Source organism: Gallinula chloropus (genome assembly GCF_964237585.1).
Source record: "Gallinula chloropus genome assembly, chromosome: 3".
NCBI classification, from domain to species: domain Eukaryota; kingdom Metazoa; phylum Chordata; class Aves; order Gruiformes; family Rallidae; genus Gallinula; species Gallinula chloropus.
Genome location: NC_140087.1, coordinates 50,392,240 through 50,414,013, shown reverse-complemented (window position 1 = coordinate 50,414,013; position 21,774 = coordinate 50,392,240).

Sequence of the window (21,774 nt, the reverse complement as noted above, 5' to 3'; positions counted from 1 at the left end):
ACAAGCACAACTAGTCTTCAGAGTTGTTCTTGTTTCAGTCATTACCAAAAAGATTCATTCTGATCAGGGACATACTCAAATCATTTTAACAAGGTCACAGGAGCACAAATAAGGATAACAAAAAATTATTTCACTACAACAGATGCACGCAGGTCAGCAGAACTTAGGGAAATTCACAATTAAGTATGTAAGAAACAAGCTGAAAGAATCCTTGAACCACCGACAACTGTCCATGAAAATTTGTGGAGACAGGAAAGTGGAAAATCCAGTATCTTTTCCTTGAAAGGAGGAAATCGTAGGCAAGACAACCTCACTTTGTTACCTTGAAAAATTCTGAGACAAATTATCACACAAACATTTTGTAAGCACTTAAGTTATAGAGATAAAAGGTAGTGTGAATGAATCACGTCAACCTTTCCAGGGAACAGTTGAGTAAGACTATGAAAAGATGTCTGCTCAAAAGAGGGTTTTTTACACTATCCTGTACACCATCCTTAACAAGAAGCTAATGAAATGTATATAAATAAAATAGGTGCACAATGGTTGAAAAATTACTTTCAAAGAGTTATCACAATGTTGAATTTGCAGCTCTAGGATTAATTGGATCTCCTCGTCTGCTAGTGAGATGGGAGTGAGAACAGTATCACATCCTCTTCTGGGAGAAACAGGTGAAAAGTAGAAGGGAGATCACCTTGCATTAGCCCCAAATCCTGCAACCTGTAATGACTCTGAGTCTGCAAATGGTTTCAAGCAGTGTTCACTCTATCTGTGTGTGCTTTCAGTGAGCTCATTTTTATTAGCTTTGAAGTTTAACTGTGCCAACTAGGGAAAGCTCTTAACAAAAAGGTAGCAAAGGCTGCAGCTTGATGGAAGGTGTTTTACCAGGGTTTTGGGTTTTTTCCAGTTAGACAGTGTGGGTGTCTGACCTAACACAGGGAAGTGTTTCCTATTGGCAGGGCAGTTCTAGTGTAGTTCTCTCTCTGCAATACACTGTGGGAAAATTTGTTGCAGAGACATAATATGACAATGGGTATCCTAGGAGCAAGGAGGAAAACTGAGCTATAGAGAAGGCAGATTTGGGTAAAGCCTAGCGAGAAAATAAGAGCCAGATGAGGGCCTGTGTCTGATGCTATACCAAAACCCAAAGGACTATGTGAGCACTGAGGCAATCACCTTCCTAAAGCTATAAATGGGATGTGTAAAGGTTTTCAGTGGTGAAAAGGAAAAGAGAACTGAAAAACAAGTCCATGAAGCCACAAAAGCGAGCAGATGCTGTTGCTCAGATAGCTGGGGACAAATTTGTACAAACTTGATTTGACAGTGCTATCAAATTGAACTGCTGACTTCACTTGTTTTCAGGCTTTCATGCTATTCAGCCTTACTCTTCCAGTCTGACTTTACTGTTTCCTATGAAAAAGTTAACGAAACCACACATAATTTAATTACTGTAATTAAAGGACTATCCTCTTCTTCCCAGTGTGTTGTCTTTTATCCCCAAATGTTGTGTTTTCAGAGACAGTGCTTTGCAATGGCAACCTTTTGCCCTCATTTTGTGCTGATACGAATAAATACATATAGTGCATAGCAGTGGAAAATCATGCACTAGAAAAGTGGAAGATTCTGTTGTATGGAGAACTGGAGTGTGTTCCATGTCTTAAGAGATCAGAAACAAGTCCCATTAATTCTAGTCCTTGGAGGAACCATTTACTTTACCCTCCTTTCGGTAAGGAGCGGAAAACTCTTTATTAGGACAGTTGATGGGGAAAAGAACAAGTAAAACAAAGAGCAGTTTTAACACTTTTCCAAACGAGTAACTGAGCCTTTTAAAGAGTCAGTAAATTAGAGTACATTTCTGTGTGCTGATTTCCTCACTAAGCCAGCACATTTCAGTACTTCTACAAAATATTTTAAAAGTGAAAAATGAACCAGCAGTTTCCTCCCCTCCATCCTATAAAGCAAAAGAGCCTGAGGCATGTATAAATCTGATTTTTCACATTTCCTCATTTGCTCTCCACAGTTTTCCTCCACAATACCTTGGATCTTATTCTTTTACATTTTGTACATTCTTTTAATAGGCACATTAGTGCTGCCTGTAAACATGAACAATTTTAGGTTTGTTGTTACAATCTTTCCCCTTCCTTCCTAATGGTCTGCTACACATTCACAACTTAGGGATAAAAAGATGCTGATGAGATACTTAAAATGTCAAAACATAGATATATACAAAGCAGGAAACTGCACCCTACAGAACATCATTGTTTGTTTTTACAATACTGAATAGTGTATGTTTTCAATGATTTATGAACGATCATTTAATCTACCTTCCCAGCCCTCTGGACCTGAATTAGTCCCTTGATAGCTCTGATTAACTTGGCCCCCTTCAGTCATATAATGCTGTTTTTGCTTGTAGATAAGCAGCTTTCGGTTCGTTGTATTTGGACTGTTTCCCACAAGTGGTATAAATGTGTCCTTAATGCTTCTTACAAGTTTGTTAATAAGATTAGAAGGATGATTGTAATATTTGTTGATGACTATCCAGTATACTGCTAATCCATTATGGCGGCGAGGAAAGGGAAGTACACAGCATGGATTTGAACATAAATCTCAAACAGTAGCACTTGTTAACTTTCAGCAGCTTATGTATTTTATTGTGCTCATTGCTAATTAAAATTCTTACACAGAAAGCTTCCTTCACCCTAGGCTTGACCTGCCTCATATGATGCACTGAGGTGGCAATTTCCTTGAATTAGGGTAGTTTGGGCATGTGACAAGTATTCTCTGATCACCTTCCTTATTGTGAGTCTCTAAGAACTAGCTAGCACGCAAGAAGAGCATTAGCGTCCTTATTGTGTTGGTTCTCCTGTGTGAAAACAGGGTGGGTTCCAGTGGAAGGAAAATAAGATTCAGACTCTCTTTAGCCATAGAGACTCCTTCACATAGGGCAAGCAGTCCTTTAAATCTGCTCCGCTGCATTTGCTTTCCTTTAACTTTACTGCTGTTTACTCCCATTCCTTTTTTCCTGTGACTCTTCCCTGACATCCTTTGTTTTATGCAAAGAGATTTTTAACAAAGTGTATTTAAATAAATTTTAATTGGGATTTAGGAATAATTAGGTTACTTTTGTGACAGCTGCAACTGCTCACATTCTTTCAGGACTGGGACCTCAAACATTAGCTTGAGATTTGTACTGAATAGTGCCACTTGCCAAAATGCAGAAAATAACAAAGAATAGATTTGTCAGCATCAAAACTCATAAAATTTTCTCCAAATTACAAAAATACAATAGGGAAAACAGCAAAGTGTCATTCCTATTCAAGCCTGTGAATACCCTGTTATCCGGAGAGAAGTCTCATTGGTCTGGACACACTTGAAGAAGCCTAGCCTACTTCTAGGCCTTCTTCATGGCACACAGATGTCACAGGAGCTCTGCTCACAATCCCAAAGGTTCTCAGAATTACCACAGACCACTTCCAATTGAAGGTTTGAATGTGGAGCACAACTACCTCAGTGCTGTTAGTAGCAATGGTGTGTTACTGGAAAAACTCTGGTAGGACCTTACGCACTCAGGGCAAGAGGGCATGCCACATCACAGATAAACCTAAAAAAAGGCCTAAAGAACCCCTGTTCTGAATTATGTATTAGATGAGAGTCACCATGTGTAGGAAGAAAACATTTTCCAGACTACATAAAAATAAGTGACAGTGTCTAGAAGGATTTTTCACAGGCTTTAGAACAAACCCAAGTATTTCATTAAAGCCACAGCCTGGTAAATGATGTATATTAATATATCACAACAATCACGGTCACACTGGTGTAGAATATTAGTCAGCTCATAAGCACATACCTTCACCAGCCTTGAGGGGTTTTCACCAGCAGATGTGCGTGCAGCATGAATGAGCTGGGCCAACACTAACAGGCAGTTATGCAGAGTTATGGTCCAACAATGTTGCTAGGGGTTTTCCTGGTGTCTTCAGGATAAACTGTTGCACTTGCTCTGCTGACTGTAAGGACAACCTCTGTGAATCTTCAGCAAAGACTCAACAAAAATTTCAGGTTGAAGGTAATTGAATTACTGAGCCACTGCTTTACATAAACAAACACTGACTCTACAGCCAGATGAGAAATCAGGAATCACTCCTCAATATTTGCTTAATTTCAGACAAAAAACTTATTTATGTCAAAATGACACAAAAGTAATTTGTTTTTTTTAATTAAACACAACATCAAGTTTTCATTTTGAAGCCTGATGTGGCTCCTGCAAAAAAATCCACTCTAAAACTTTAATCTACACTTTATATGAAGTGATCTTCACACATTGTTAACTGTAGGAGCAGATTCTCTAGCCAAAACACTAAAATAAAGATGGAATAACAAACTGAATGTAAACCATCCAATTTCCTGCCCTAAAGACAAAATATAGAATATTTCCTCTACCAACTTGATTAGCAAAGGTTTCGTGACATGTGAAAACAGCTAATTGTTTGAATTGTACTTGGGCCAACACAATTTTATTTAGCAAGAGCTCTAAGAAAACATCACATTAACTCATGTTACTGTGGAAAGTTGGAAGAATCCAGAAGTGTAGGATTTTCTTTTCTTAAAGGAATTTTCCAAAAGTACAAAACGTAACCTAAAAAGATGGTGACTTGTGACATTTTTATTATTCTTTACTTAGCATGATTAGTGCTGTGCATTCCTAGTTTATTTTAGGAGCTGCAATAAAATATATAAAATAGAAACAGATACTGAATCACTTTTTTCTTTTCAATGAACAACGTACACTGGAACTTTTCTGACCCCAGAATGCATATATGAGCTGGGTAACATCTGATGCAGTGCGCCAACTAACTTATGGGTCAGCCTATTACATTTATCAGCAACCGCTGGGTGTCACTGTGTCTCTACAAATCCAGCAAACGTAGGCTTGACGAAATACTGAGGCAGCAAACGCTTATCAACTGCATGTAATGCATGCAATTATTCTCTCCCTCTTTATATCAGGTTGCTTATACTGCCGTGTATGCGAAACTCTTTAAGAAAAACCTGAAGCAATGAACAGTCCACGATCAGGAAACTAGCAGCCAGTGAGGGGGTTGCCTTATGAAGAAGATCGTCCTGCATTTGCTTTCCATGCAACTTGTCACTGACTCGCTGGCACCAGCACGGCTGTAGTTCTTTATATATTTTTTGTTTGCAATGCGTGGGCTGAAACAAAAAAGGGAAAAGCTGCCATTCATTTTCTTAAACTTCTGCAAGCATTGCATTATTAAAGCCTCATACCTTACCACAGTTAGAGGCCATTCTCCTTTAAAAGATTCATAGTAGCTATAAATATCAACCTCAGCATGGAATTCAGTCTGTAAACAACTCCTGCTCCAGAAGGAAGTTCTTTCTTCACTGAGTATTTTAAAAAGCTCGATTATGCCACACAACAGCTCAAAACTATGGTTTCCAATCCTCTGTTTTACCAACAGCTTGCTTTCTGACCAAGGAAGCAGAGACCAGGGTAACTTTTAGGGCCTAAACAGACTGTTGTACATATTATCATCTCCCCTGCCACACACACACACCCCCAATACTTCAACTATTTAGTTTTCATAAGATAGAGCGTAGTTGTCAGGGAGGGTTACCATGCCCTGCTCTCAGGGACAGCAAAGCTAACCTCACCAGCTCTAGCCCAGCCTAGAGCTGAGCCCTCCTGCCATTGAGGGCTGAGGGCTTGTTGTAGGACTGACAGCGGGTAGGGCAGGGGCATAAAGAGGTGCTGCTGTCAGAGGAAGAGAGAACCTGGATCCTCTTCACCATTATACTTTAAAGTCCTCATTGGAGAGTCCATGCATGCAAGCGATCTATCACAGTGTTTTTTCAAATGATTCTGCCATGTATTGCTGCACATACACAAGGCTCAGAAGAAATACCTGGTGATACTCTTCTGGCACCTCTTGGCTGGTGTTAAGCCTCTTGTGGGCTTAACACCAGCATCAGCAAATTATAAGATGACTGGCAGGTTCTCCTGAAGATATGAGATGTAACATTTCTTTAGCCTTGCTTCTATGGTTACCACAGAAAGTTCTGGTAAAGGGCTTTTTATATTTAGGGTCAAGTTTGTGTTATACATTCAGCTATCTGAAGCATGTTTAATAGAGACATGCAGCTGTAGGTATCAATGACAATATTCTGATTGATCAGTCACAGCACGAGAAGCAGAAAGGTCAGTATCCTGAAGAAAATACGAGAGAGGAGTGCTGGCTTAGTGTGAGACATACATATTTTGTCTTCTAAAGTCTGAATATACATTAGAAGTATTCCCCAGTGAAGAGCTGCAGTAAGTATGCAGTTGGCTCTGCCTCTGTGGGTCTGTAGGTGCCTGAGCAGTTGCATAGATTGAGACCCTAAGACTGCAGCTAGAAATGCCTACAACTCAAATTTCTTGTACTTCAAAACATGGAAGATTTCCCCTCTGATCTGGAATGAAAACTACAGTCATTATCACCCCCCCACACACACTCCCCCTTCCCCCCCCCCCCCCCCCCCCCAAATTTCTCTTATCTTCTTGTTTTGCATTGGTTTTTTTTTTTCCAAAAGGTGATGAAGCTGACTTCTCTCCTGGGGAGTCCCTGGCGGGTTTGCTGCCGCAGCCCTGCGGCCTGGCCCAGTGCTCTGCTCTCTGGCAGGGAGCCCAGGACACTCAAAAGCCCCCGTCTGTGTCCTGGCTCCTAACCCCAGTTCTGGCAGCTTAAAAACTGCAGTGTCTCTGCATTTGGCACCCAGTCTTTCAGCGGGGAGAAGGGAAGTCTTGTCAGCCCCTGCGTGAACCAAGGCTCCCAGCGCTCCTGTGCTTCATGTTGCAACCCCAGGGCCAGTGAGAAGTGACTCCTCCAGCCAGGCAGGCAGGGCACTTGAAATCCTGGGGGCCTCTAACCATCGGCTAGCCTGAAGAGTAGGCACCTGTGCTTTGCACGTTGTGTAAACATGAGGTGTATCTACACAAATCTACTGAGCTGCCATTAGCCCACCCCCAGTCCAAAGATGAATTAGATCTCTCAAGCCTCAAATCAGGTTTATACCTGTGGGAGCATGAATTATGAAGAGCTGCTCTCGGAGGTGCTTCTTCTCTCTTCCCAAGTCTCATCCTCCTTCCCAACACCGGGCAGATCTGGGTGGTTTTTGGCCCTTCCCCTTTCACAGTGAGGTTTTACAGGGATGGAAATGAGAGGAGTAGTCCTCTTGCTTTCAGGATGGACCTTGAGGTGCTGGATCATTTCTGCTCTGGTCATCTTCTGTCAAAAGGGACAAGCAATGGATCTTGCTTACTCTGCAGAAACTGCCATCAGTGGCTGTAGCCCAGAAGCAGGGCTATGACACCAGAAAGCAATTAGAGGGATTTCTTCCGAATATTTTGTCAAGTGCTCTCTTCTACAAACGACCTGCAAACTTTGGGTCTTCAACTCCTTCGATCCCAACTTATTTTAAGCTTTGCCAGAGCTGTCCAGAGCTTTAGACTTTGGAAACACAGATTCCCACTACACGAGTTGTCAGAAAACTGGGCAAGTTTTTAAAGGAAATATGACTGTGATTTGGGAAAAGTTTGTTGAAATCAAACTATTTCCAAAGAATATTTTGGTTTTGACAGATCAGCATTTTCTAACGACATTATATTTTGTCCACAAATTCTTGAACAGCTCCAGTCAGGTCTTCGTTCTGGTTCAGTGACAGCCATGAGATCATAGTCCAGTCATGCCAGACAGCAAATCCAGTCTTGTAAAAGGACCTTTCTCAAGCTGTGAGTCTCTACTTTGCAAAGGGTCTCACTACTAGTTTAAATTGCAGTTAGCATTTCAAATTTCCCTTTTCTTGAAGGGAAAATCACAGGATGCTGTGAAAGAGGAACACCAAAGGCATTATGTTTATTGTGAGGTCATTTGTTCAAATGCAACCAATTGCAAGTATGGATGATGTTTTTGGAAAGGAAGGTTAAGATTATTACCTTGAGACAAATAACAAGAAATCAGCATGTTTATACACTCCCTCCCGTATTTTGCAAATGTAAAAGCCACATCTGTGGATGTATGTCTCTTGGTTGAAAGCAAATAGTGGCAGTAAGGTAGGAAATGACAGAACTGATAGGAATTTGCTGACATTCAACTCAGCCTGTGATTAAACTGACATATCCCTGAATATACAACAGTTATGTGAGTTATACACTCACAGTGCTGCCGAGGAAGCTCTTCACCAGAGGCATTTGTCTTCAGATGTTTAGAATCACTTTGTGCAGAATTACTTCTCAGGTCTTATGTGGCTTACCATGTTACACATGCTTTGATCAGCTATGTTTATTTTCTGTCCTACTCTTAAAGATATCCATGGAGTATATCCAGCTTCCTACACCTAAACTTTTTTTTTTTTTTTTAATAGGATTTACTCAAAGGGCTCCTTGACTGTTTTGGGTTTTTTTAAATGTCTTTTTTTTTAAACAACTTTGAATTTTGGTACCAGACAGACACTGTGATTTTACACTGCAATCCTTAGTGGTAATATCACCAGCAAGAACATGCATATAGAATGTGTGTACATTCTCAGGTTTTGTTGTTTGTACTGAGTAGCACCTCAGAATGATGTAAAAAGTTCCTTGTTTCAAAAAGGTGTGTGGGCAATATTGTTGTATCACTAAGATTCAACAATAAGGTTTTGTTCCTTTAAATTTAATCTGATTTGTAAATTCAGATTCAAAGATCATAATCCAAATTGACCTCAGAAGTGTTTAATTAAAGTAAAATCAAAATATAACAGGACTTACTTTTCAGGCCTATTTGTGATTTGCCTTCTTGCTAAGAAAATAAGAAGTTCACCAGAGGGGAAGAGGCGAAGCGTTCTGGAAATATCAAATGAGAATTTGGTACCATCACTTCACCTGGTAAGCCTTAAATTTGTCTTCGAAGTGGGACTGGATGCAGACTAGCTGTAATGCAGATTCAGTCCCAAAACTTTTCAGTCCACTCTTTGGCAGCATTAAACACAAGGACAGCCATAAATGGCCACTAGGCACTAAGGAAACCCGTGCTTATTAAAGCATGCACATTCTGCTCACTTGAGACAATAAATAAACTGAATAGCAAGCACTCCTAGGACCAGAACTGTTGGTGATTTGACTCGAAAATACTTAAATCTACTAACCTTAAAGTGAATTTTACTGAATAGTGAGCAGATGGGGTTACCTTGCATCGTTTGTAAGGTATGGTAGTGGCACAACTCCTGACACATCAGGCACTTCCAGCCCCATCTCTCAATAGAACTGAAGGAAACAGCTGAGAATGAGGATTTTCTTTCTCTGGCCTTTTGTACATAGACATAAGTTTTGTTCTGAGCTTCACAGTTAGACTGTGGGCCTGTCTGCTCAGTTCTGCGATCTGGGATTTACCACAAACTTCTTTATGGGTCACTCAGGAGCCTCTAAACTACGTAGCATGTGAGGAGCTTATTGCTGAAGTTTTACAGGGCTCGAGCAAATAAAACTGTTTGAATAATAACAATATCTCTTTAACTCAATAAACCTGGAGGATTTTTAGACACAGTTAAAATGGTGCACAAGCCAGAAGTATTATTAAAACTGATTAATCTCAGAGCTGTTTTAGCCTGAGAAGCTCGCAGCTGCTTTATGTCAAGGTTACTGTGGCTGCAACATCCTGATGAAACCAATTTAAACCTCCCTTATTCATTTTTCTACTGTGTTGTAGCTGTCATCAGTGTATAGACCCAGTGCTAACCTCAAGGATATCTTTGGAAAATAAAGGTAAGCTTGAGTGTACAGTCTTTGGTTAAACAGATAAAAAAGCCTATAAAATATCAAGGGAATTCTAGATCTTTAGTTCAATGTAAATTCAGAGAATTGCCATAGAAACAAGTGCGCTTTTTTTCATACTGAAAAAACCTAATGAATTAGAGCAGAGAGTTAAATAATTTAGAAGATGAGTATGGATGACTGCTTAATTCTAAAGCAGCAATCTTGTTCTATTTATAGCATGGTTTCAATTTTTTCTCCTTCTTTCTGTATGTATTTCAATAATTTATTTATTCACTAATAAAGTATTAATAGTGAGGTCTTTGCCCTTTTCTATACGTGGAAGATTTGAGTTTAGGAGACTTGCTTCTGAGGCCAGATGAAGAGGGTGCATAGAGAGGATGATCAGTTTGAGGACAGAGGTAGTGATGCTGACATGTTGGCATATCTGAACAGTCCTGTGACTGATTTATCAAATGTAGTGTGATGACACCATCGCATTTCATTTCAGTTTTATTTCAGAATCTGGGATGACGCTACATAATTATCCTTCTGCCTAGAAATAAAAGGGCAAGTTGAATGTTGATCCAGTCAAATAGCTCCAGGAAGGGAATATTTCACTGGGATAAGGTGCAGTTGCAATGCAGAGGATCCCATTTGAATTAAGCAATGCATTATGTGGTGCATGACCTCTTAGTTGAAAGCAGGACATGGGCAAAATCTCTTGTCATATTTGAAAGGGGGACAAAAAGACAAACTGTTATGGCCAAATATTCAGACAAGTGAGAAGGCAGAGCAAGGTCCCAAAGGCAATGACAAATGCTCCAGAATGGAAAGTTAACAGATACATGCTCTGGAGGTCAAACAGCAGCATCATGTATATTCCCCCTTAGTACCAATGAATGTTATATCGGTGCAGGAGAGATCACTGATGGGTATCCGTGGGCAGTTTGGTCTTCATACCCCTTTTAAACTTTTTGTTGCTGGACATTCAAATTCCCTTCAACAACAGTTTTAGATCTCAGCAGACAAAAGGTGGGCAAAGCAAATGCTACTTAGTAAAAATAAGATCAAGGAGGTCCAAACACTGATATATGCAGCTTATGCCACAGGACAAGATACAGGGAGGTAAGCAGATAAGATAACACATGGCATAGTGTCAGGAAAAAAACAAACTTAGGAACATTCCTGTGGGTGAAAAAGAACCACTGACTATTATGCACCTAGATTTAAAATCTAGGGAAGCAAAATCTTGGGGAGCAGCAAGGCTTCAAAAAGCTATTTGGTAGTAATTGATTTAAAAAACACCCAAAGAAAGTAATCCTATTGGAAACAAAAAATCCTAAAGGGGGCAACTGAAAGAGTAAACATTTGCATTAAACATGAAGACTATTTCTAGAAAAGATAGAAAAGTCTCAGAAGGCTGACAGGACTTCTACCACACAGACTTCAGCAAACTCCACCCTACACCCAAAGCAATCAATTGACATGATTTAATATAAGGTTAATGGAAGGTATTTGAAATAAGAAGACAACTTTCAGATATCTGAGACTATGTTGAAAAGAGGAAAAATGGAAAATAATATAAAAAGTGTCAGGTTAAATACAAAGGCATATGAAGGCAAGTTGGAAAAGAGTTTGAGAAACAACTAGAAAAAGACATAAAATGTCATGTAAATCCTTTTTCAAACAGATGAGGAATAAAAAGCCATCCAGAAAGTTTGCAAGCATAAAAGGGAGTACTCAGAGAACATAAGATCAGAGGAGAAACACTAAACATTTTTTTCTATAGCTGTGCTCTCTAGGGATGCTCGAGGGATGTTTCCACATTGCACTCCTCCTCACCAGTAGGTGAATCTAAGGATATTTCATGGATTGAATTATCAGTGGAACTGGAGCAATCAACAAAATGAATAGTAACAAATCACCATACTCAGATGTTGTTCAGAGCAGAGTTGTAAAGGAATAGCAAGTCTGAAACAGATGAATTATTAACTATCACATCTAACTTCTTGTACATAATCACCTCAATACCAGCTGAAAGGAGTTTCTTAAATTTGTCAGAAATAAAAATTCAAAACCATTGAAAACACCAGCAAAACCAGTAAAAACAATGCTAGAGAATGTAATCAGTGAGCTGGAAAAGGGGTTAAACAGTGAAGTGGCAAAATTTGCTGATGATGCTATATTGTTCAGGGTAATCAAAATGAAAGCTGACTGTGAAGATTTGCAGGAGATGCTTTTGATGCTAAGGGAGTAATAAAACATCTGAAACAATGCAACGCCTGTGGGAGAAACAATCCTATATACATGTTGGACTCAGAAATAGCTTCTGTCACTCAGGAGAGAGATTTTGAAAGGTAAGTCCTTACTAGGGAACTATTAAAGCGCTAAAATGCTGAGTCCATAGTGGACTCAGAACTTGAAAACTGTTTTCACTTCCAGTGCCCTCATCTCAAAAAGTTGATAGTTTAAATAGAAAAGACAAAGAGAAGGACAAGAAGGGCTGTTGACATTAAACAATGGCTTCCCTGTGAGGAATGGCACACAGCCCAGAAAACAAGAGGGATGCTGCCGTAGACTTCGGTAAGCAGAAAGGAGGAAAGAAAAAGGTGAATAGTGTCAATTGCCCACTGCCTTTTCTAACATAAGAACTACATACCTTCCCAGTTCTTACACTTGGATTCTTCCAAATGTACTTGGAGTCTCAAGGGTAGGATGCTATTCTTATTTCTTAGGAGAAGGTTGCTGTTCTCATGCCATAAGGCAAATTAATTTCATTCCTCTCTTTTCCATTTTCAGAGTTTATTTGTTAAAGGGTCTTATCATGTCAACAAAACACGCAAGGACCTGGAATTGAACCACCGAGGCAAGAGCTTCCCAAGAAAGCTGGGGATAAACAGATAAGTTTAGTTTCTGTTGAACTTCAAGCAGAAGTCATTTGGTTAAACACATATCTCCGTAGAGGAAACATCCCTTTTAAGGCAGAATGCTATTAGATTGCAGGGTATGTGACACCATTCTTCCACATTCCAGTTCAGCGTTCACACAAGCTCTTCCTCCCAGATGTGACATTTCAGCAACACTTACTGCATGTCATGCACTGGCCTGAAGGCAGTAGGTGAAAGTGACATGGCAGCATTGTCATGATCTGCAATCGCAGGGAAATCACTCCCGTTTATTTACAGTGGCTTGGTGGAAGATCTGTGCCCAGCCCGAGGGCAGAAAGCAGCGACCTAAAGTCTTAAATTGAATTCCACTTGAAATAAAATAAAACAAAGGAAATATGCCACACTAATAATATTTGAAAGATCTGCTGAGTGGTAAAATAAACGCTGCCTCTATTTGTCTGGCTATCAGTCCATGGAGAACACAAAGTAATTTGTCATACTGGAATGGTGAGACTCATGAGCATCTTTGGGATCACTTAACTCTCATACAAGAAAACTTGGTGGTAAGACTCAAGATCAAAACCATCCCTTTTTTAACTTAGTGTTACAGCCAACATGGAGTAAATAATAATTTCCCTTCCCTTTTCCCAGGGGACATCAGTTTTATTTACCTCAGGGATAACAGCTATGCTCAATTTTAATTTAATGTCTGAAATAATCTTGTAATATGCACTGAGAAAGCATTTTTGTATATTTGCATATTTTAAAAAGGCAATTACAAATAAGCTACATTGGTTTAAACAATTGCATTTTAAAGCACACATAATGGTAGTTGGGATACAGGATGTGTGGATCACAGTGATTTCCTACTGCAGATGGGATGGATAGGCTCAGAAACCACATACAACTGGCCCCATGGTGTGGACTATATAGAGGTCTCCAGGGCAGAGGAGAAGCTGGTGTGTGGTGGGTGCTCACGCCTGCAGTGCCTGCTGCAGCACACCAGCCACATCCCTGCAGTTCAGACAGCAGCTGGGGGCTGTCCCTGTCAGTCTGATGGAAGAGTAGCACCTGCCAGGAGAATTAAAGCACCCATGGAGACCACAGAATCAGAATTGTTTGTGTTGGAAATGACCTTAAAGATCATCTAGTTCCAACCAAAGAAAGACCTTAAAGATAGTCTAGTTCCACCCAAAAAGATGGGTGCTTGAACTGGCACTCAGGTGCAAGGCATGATCAGATCCCCTCCCCTTGTATATGCCTGATCCCATTGCCAGCTAGGACAGGCCTTGCATTCACATAAGGGAAAGACGCAAGTCTGGGCTCAAATATGGCCCAATGAATGATACAGATTTACCCATGATTCTGGGGAATTTTCTACCTAGTCCTCCTTCTGGGTCATGTTTTCGGCTGCCTAGTAGACGGGTGTGAAGATGCTGATGCTTTTGCACATGAACAGAAAGTGGCCATTGCTGTTCCGGATAACTACCTCTTCAGGTACATAAAATCCAATCAGAATTACAAGACTGTTCTTTCATTCTGTGTATCCTTGTGCTGCATTTACCACATGCTTCCACCTTTTCAGAAAGTAAGATAGGAGTCCTACAGACGCCTTCAGTCATGACAAAGCTGCTTCCCTTGCCACGTACACCTCTGAACATTGAACAGAAATGTTGCTGGACAAAGCAATAGGTAGAACTCTCAAAGATTCAGTGCAGTGCTTAGCAGCAATGAAAAAAACAAATCCACAATATATAAATAGAAACACTGCCTATAATCTGGCAGAAATATTTTTAGAATGATTTCAAGTGGACAACAGTATGCAAACATGAACAATATGCACAGAGATGAATACTCAGGGACTAGCATGGGGGGGAAAAGTGACCAGAATAGTGTCTGAGTACATATTCTGGGGTTATGGAGAGGGTAACAGAGAAAATGGCCTGGCTCTCAAGGGAGAACCACATGAGGAGTTCCAAAGGGACTCCATTTTACTTCCATGAAGAAAATTATTCTGAAACAAAAGATTAGTATTTAGTACTTAAACCCTGATGCCATCAACTCTTCCTGTAAATGCAGTGGTCTGTTGATGAAGCAGGGAAAAGAAAAAGGAATGACCAAGAGAAACATTCTGAAAAGTGGCTTAGTTATCTGTTGTGGGGATTTAAAGAAATGGCAAGAAAACTGCAGTGAACCCAGAGCAATGACACTGCTGAATCTCGCTTTCTTTACATTTCGCCTCTCCTCAGGCTTCTCATTAGAACTGTATCTCTGGTCTGAAACAGTAGGAGTCAGCAGGATATATGTACTGTAAGAAACACATTTTCATCCAACAGTTCAAAAGCCTCAGTAAATGGTAAAGCTTAATCTGTCCGCTGTGGGTTGTAGCAGCAGACAGCATGGGTGGGGCCTCAGTGCAAGTCTTGGCAGCCTGTTTTTTTAGGGAGCTTGAATAAAGATATTTATTCTTGGAAGAAAATAGGTCAATTATTTGCTATGGAAACTGGAAAATAAACACACAAACTGGCAGCAAAACATCTATCCCCTGTTTTAAAAAAAAAAGACGAAGTAAAAGGTTACTTCATAATATTCATTGCTAAACTATTTATTCAGTTAAATTCAATGTTGGCTTTTTACAGCCATGTGGAGCACAGTCTGCAGCTCTGGGAGCTGATGGGACAAGCCCCAAGAACTGCTGTGCAAGCTGAGCCTGTGCCTGAGCCTAAGCCTGACCCAGGCCACTGCTTACAGTGAGTGTGGAGACATTTCACCTGGATGCTCATGCAGCAGGAAACATGAATCATGAATCATGAATCATGTGCACTGTCTCACTTCCATATAAATTATATTTACATCTTAAAAGATATCAGTACTACTGAGTTCTTGAGGTCAGAAGGCGAAGGTATGTATTCATTACTTCCCTGTCTCTGCAGAATCTAGTACTACTTGCTTTCAACAGGCAGCCAGCCTGCAGTTCATTCACTTCTCTTAAGTTTGAGCCATCATTGTTTCCACAGATAGGTTCTTCCTTCCAAAAGTCAGAGGGTTCCCTCAGAGGCAGGAAAGGAGTCTCCTGTCTCCTCTCAAAAGAAAGTTGACTATCTTTCCTCCCTTTAACAACAAGGAACCTTAGGCACTCAGACCATTTAGGACTATCAGTTGTACATCCCCCCGTCAGTCTCCCCCTTTGCTGACAATGGGTGTTGTGCCAAGCCATTGACTGTCAGAAAAGACAGGTAACATAGACCATTATGTTCTGTACTTGTCAACTGAGACTCAAATTCTTATTTCTTATATAAATTTGGAATAACTCAATGGATCTGATTTGCAGGATTCCCTTCAAATGTAAAGTCAATTGATGGTGATGAACTTTTACAGAAGTACAGCTAACATGGGAAGCCAGCTTATCTTCTTCATGGGGCTTATCTTATTCAAAGGGGCAGCAGTAGCGAAATAGTAGGCACAGAATCGAAACATAAAAACATGACAATTCTTTGAAATATCTTCACATTCCCTATGAGTGAAAAGGAAAACATGCTTCTGCTATTAGCAGCATGTTTTGATCTAAGCAGCTAAGATCTGCCAGTTTGGAAGAAAAGTTAGTAATGGAATCAATCACATCTCCTTTACGCAATTTGACTTACAGGAATGTACAAATCCCATTTCTTTGACTGTAGAAAAAATGAGCCAACCTATGACAGCTTCTTCACTTACCCTTTCAAGACACTTTCTGCCAGAACCTTAATCCAAAAGCCACCTCTCCAGGTTTCCCACAAGCCTACACAGCAGAGCTATTCAGACTGCTGAAGTTGCTTTTCCTCTGTCTTGCAGTGTGTGGTCTCTGTGACTCCCAGAGCTGTGTCATAGAATCGTAGAATGGTCTGGGTTGGAAGGGACCCCAAGGATCACAGAGTTCCAACCCCCCTGCCACAGGCAGGGCCACCAACCTCCAGGCCTGGATCTACACATGGTTGCACACTGGTGTGTGTATGTGTGTGCACATACACGTGTCACCCACATACATGTGTATGTGCACACACAGACACACACTTGCACATACTTTTATTAGTGCCTCATGCAGCAAAAGCATCTCTCTGCTCAGAGCATTCAAATTCCTGAGCAGCTCTGTCTTGACGTTATTTTCTGTTGACTATCTAAGAATACAAGAGTCCCAGGGCCAGAAAGAGACCAAGAGAAATACTGGAGACTGCAAGATTAAGGATCCTCAGCCCTAAAAGCAAGCAGATAAAGGCTCTAGTGCCCACTTCTCTGAATTCAACACCTTGAGTCCTTGCTTGAACTAAATGAAGAACGATTCCTTCCCAAATACCCGGCATGGCCCAGCAACACTAGAAACTGAACATGTGATGTAGGAGACATCCTTTGAGCATATTTTTTAGATAAACTCTGTGAAGGGTCATAGGTAAAGAGGCATGAAGAGTTAGATAACAACAGAGATAAATTCTCAGATTTGGTTGCTTCTGGACATGGATGGTATCTACCTTTAGGTGTGTGTCTAATCACTGATCTCTAAGTACTTTTAACATTAAATATTTTGAGGCAGTAGACTTTCTGGACCTCCTTCTTGAAATTCCTACCTATAAGCAACATAGCTAAAGTTTAAACAGTTTGTACAATGCCTTTTGTTCTGATGCTCTTTTTCAGTCAAAATAATGTTGTTTACCTCAGTGACACTAATCTTCATTTTTTCCATTGCAAATGAATCAGCATTGGGCTCAGAAGCTGTGAGCCACTGGAACATAACTCTAACAGGCTTACTATTTGATAATTTTAATAAGTAAAGATGCCAAAGGGTACTTGAGTTTGGGAAGCAAAACTTTTTCAGAGTTTCTATCCACTGTAAATGCTGCATGAACTTCTATTGGTACAAACTACTTCTGTTAAAAGGGACCAAGTATGGAAGTTGCTTGGGTTTTTTTTTCCCAAACATCTTCTTTACCAATAAATCTCTGGGAAAGGGATTTTTTGTTTAAACCACAAATTTCACTCTTATTTTTACCATATATCCCCATTTCTTCTTTTCTACTTGTGGAACTCTCCACAACTGATGCCATTCTCTCACACAATGCTACTCATAGGCTTGCTTAAATTAGAGTTAAGTGGAGAGAGAAAAAAAGGACACCCTGATTAACTCTTGCAGTTTCTAATGGCTGATAACCCGTTTAAGCTATGGCCACCTTACATTTTGCTGGCATAAATTTCTTGGGACAGAGAGGAAGTGTGGGGGTTTTGTTGTGCCCAAATATGACAGGAATAGCTCAAGGAGTTGAACCTTGTGAGTGGGTAGCACAGTCATGCAGTGCCAGAGTGCCAGAGGTAATCCAATGACCCACATCCAGGCCATTCAATGCAGATTGCATGCTGGGGATGGAGGGCTGAGCAACCATATCTTCCCAATATACCATTTTAGAGGTGTAAAGTGGCCTTCAAATAAGGATAAAATTACACTTGTGAGAGCATTTCATACCAGCCAACTAACAATCTGGATTTTTCACATGTGAGATGTGGATTTTAATGTGGAAAAGCACCCTGAACCTTCCTGAAGATTCTGAGTACTAGAGAGTTAATTAGTTAGTTATCCTGATTGAAATTCTCCCTGCAGGCTGGTGTGAAGTTTTAAACAGCTAGACATATTGCCTTACACCATACAAATTTTTATTCCAAAATACAAAGAAGAACAATGAATGTGGTTTATTACTCGCTCCAGTGAGTAATTACCAGACAATGGTAACAAAAGTCATTTGAGGAAGACGATGCAAGTGACCACTAAACCTATTTTCAGTCAGTGTATCTACAGTATTGAATAGCTGACTCCATTCGCTCCGAGTTCCTGGCCATCCACACTGCTGTTTTTTCCCAGCAGCTCCTTAATACCTTCTAAAGCAAAACTGGGATGTAGGATTTGGCATCATGTTGCCAAGTGAAAAAACCAGGGCCAAATATTCCATGCTGTGAGTGCCATTAGTCTGCTTAGGAAGGAGTATGCTCTTATTTCGGAACGAACTGATGAAAAGAGGTGCTGACACTGATGTTGGGTATGAGCAAGATACTAACTAGTTTTTGGAAGTGGAGACAGAGGAGAGAGGGGAAAGACAGAATAGAAGTTTTTGTGATGTTCAGTTGCCTATTTCAGAAAAGTCTTCCTGAGAACAGTGTTACAGGATTATGTTTTTCTTGGTTGACCTGAGCACTCCATTAGGTCTCTATTTATTTGGATTCCCTGATACTTCAATAAGATGCTGGAAACCCTAGGAAATTAGATCGAGCAATATTTTTAGAGCAAGCAAAATTTTCTTGTAAGCCCTTCTAACAGTTTCTCCCCAAGCTCCTGAGAGAAGGAACAGGCTGTATAGCTGGCCAAGAGAGATGCTGAAGTCCAGTTGTTTTCTGCACATGGGCCAGTCTTGGAGAAAGCCAGGACATCAGAGTCTACTCTTTAAAAGGAACAATGTGAGGTTCAAAGGCTTCATTAAATTCCAGTCCTAAAAACAGAGCAGGGAGGAAAGCCATTTTGCTGGTAAATGGGTTCCCATTTATTTGCAGACTCATGTAAATTTAAAATTCCAAATTTTGTAAACTTTTTGCCAGCTGGTACAGACAGGGTAGGTTGACACACAAGCAAGGAATTCCAGGGACAAGAGGAAATGGAACAGCAAAAGATAAAACTGGAATATTTGAGAAAACAGTAAATTTGCATAAAAGAAAACCACTTAGACTCTGTTAATGGAATACAAGTAACACATTTACAGATAAAATGATATTTTCCAAAGCAAATTCTCTCACATGTGAGAATTTTGAGTTGTTGAGAAGAAAATTAATCTCTTATCAATGCCTTGTTTATTTGGTACATTTACTGCTTTATGAGACTAACAGAATGATTTATTGGTGGCTCTAAAATACTGTAAACATGTCATCTGGAGTTTCTACATGCACTTTTGCTGTGGTTTCTTTAGGATAAATTCTACAACTGCATTGGTATTCACCTTTGCTAGGATATTGATGTGATTTCCATTTCTAGGATTGTTATTAGATGCAGCAAGCAAAGAGGAAATATTAAAGGAAGAGCTAAAAGAATCAACCTTAATTACTACTCACAGCAACTTATTCTGAGGCCCTGTTAGCTACTTGGAAAAATGCACTCCCTCTTATTGCTTTTGATTCTACTTCCAGAAAGAAAAATATAAATTGACTTTTTAAAAAAAAAAATATATATATATGTAGTTATTTTTAAGGGGGCATCCAAGATTTGTCAAGTTAGTCACAGGAGACTGAAACCACACAAGAAAATATCTGAAACATAAGCTTGAATTGTAGTGGAAAAGAAGAAGTGGAGCAACTTCTTCAAGCTGCTCCTCTATTTAAGACTGAAAATGGAATAGCCGTGTTCCCTCAAAACAGTAGAAAACTTAAGTGTTTAATCAGTGCAGATAACAAGCTTGAAATGTTTTCAACAAGACTGAATTCTTGTTCAGAATCACAACTGTCTTTAGAAACTTTTGGCTGATTTGATCAAAACTTCTTACTATCTTCAGCACAGGGAAACAAGAAGTAATTTACAAGAACCAATGTCATGGAAGGACATGTATTAGCAAGTTCTAACTTGCTAGTGGAATAGGAGACCCTGCTGTGTTGTTCTGTTGTAACAGAAAGCTGCAAAGTTTTCACAACTTGAATGATAATGTGGTTTAATATGCTAGAGGTACAAAGCATGTACTCGGATGTTTCATTTGATAAACTGCCAATCCATTCCTCATTGTCCACTTCTTTGGTAGGAAAAAAAGGTATATATGTGGGCAGGAAAAGTAACAGCCCTGATGCAGTTATATACAAACTCACATCCCTAGCAGTGCTGACAGTAAGTAAATTCGTATGTATTCTTGGTGCTCTCTTCCCTTTATCAGTGATAAGGCTCATCATTCATGATGAAAAGGCATTCTTTAAAAATGAAACAACACAAAATATTTGAGGCCCAGAGGGCTTTAAATGAGCCTAGGTGGTCTACTTACCTCTCCTGCACCAAGTATTTCTCTCTTTGTTGCTTCATAATGTTGGAGGAAGTTTGTTTTCCTGAGATGTGATAGAGCAGACATACAACTAGAACTATGTCTTTCAGGGCTATGAAAGTCCAAGAAGAGTGTCTGTGGAAGAAAATAATATGTATTCCATGAGAAAGAGACCAACAATGTAGCTGAATGACACCCTTGAGTTGAATTTGTTCTTTTTCACTGTGATCACTGACAAATTTAAAAGCTCAGAGTAAATACAGTCCCTGTGAATTTCTGTAAGACTATCTATAAAGAGCTGGAATGAGCTTAAAACTTCACTCCAATGTTATGGTATTTAAATAATCATTAGGACTTACTCAAAGAAAATATATGGGTTTGTTTTGATATTTCTGTCAGTGTTATAACCGTTCCTACAATTTTTATTCTGCCTGTATACATGTAAGATTGAGAAGGAAATAATCAAGCAATCATTATGAATATGTACAGTGTAACAAGGAAAGACAGACATATCTTCTGCCTCTGTATAATTTCGAGTTTCATTTCCACATTGATAGAACAGTTGCTAGACTGAAGATACTTTCCTACACAGAACTATAAGAAATCTATGAAAATTGCTTAAAAGTAATGGAGGTTTCATTGTGATGGCCTTGGACTAAAGGATAACAACGTGGCCCATAAATCCTTAATTCCATCTCTTCATTTATACATGCAGTGGCAGTAATTAGAATATCATGCATGATTTTTTTTTCCTGCAGGACTTCTATTTCATTCAGCATGGTGTATCATTACATGTGTCAGTGACTTCTCTAAAAATCTCATTAGATCCTTGCTGGCCTTGCAAGACCTGAGCCTATGAAAAGAAGCTCATTTTTCCTGATTTTTTCACAGCAGTAACCTGCAAAACCCTTCATGAGATGGGCTTCTGAAGCCCAGGGTGAGGTCAAAATCTTTGTTGGGAGCCTTCAATTTACATCTAATTAAATCTATGAATAAGCAAACCTTGCTTTTTGCCTGCCATAAATTCCCTGCTCTTTGAGACTTTCAATTGTCACAAATGCACTGTTGAAACCACTGCTGA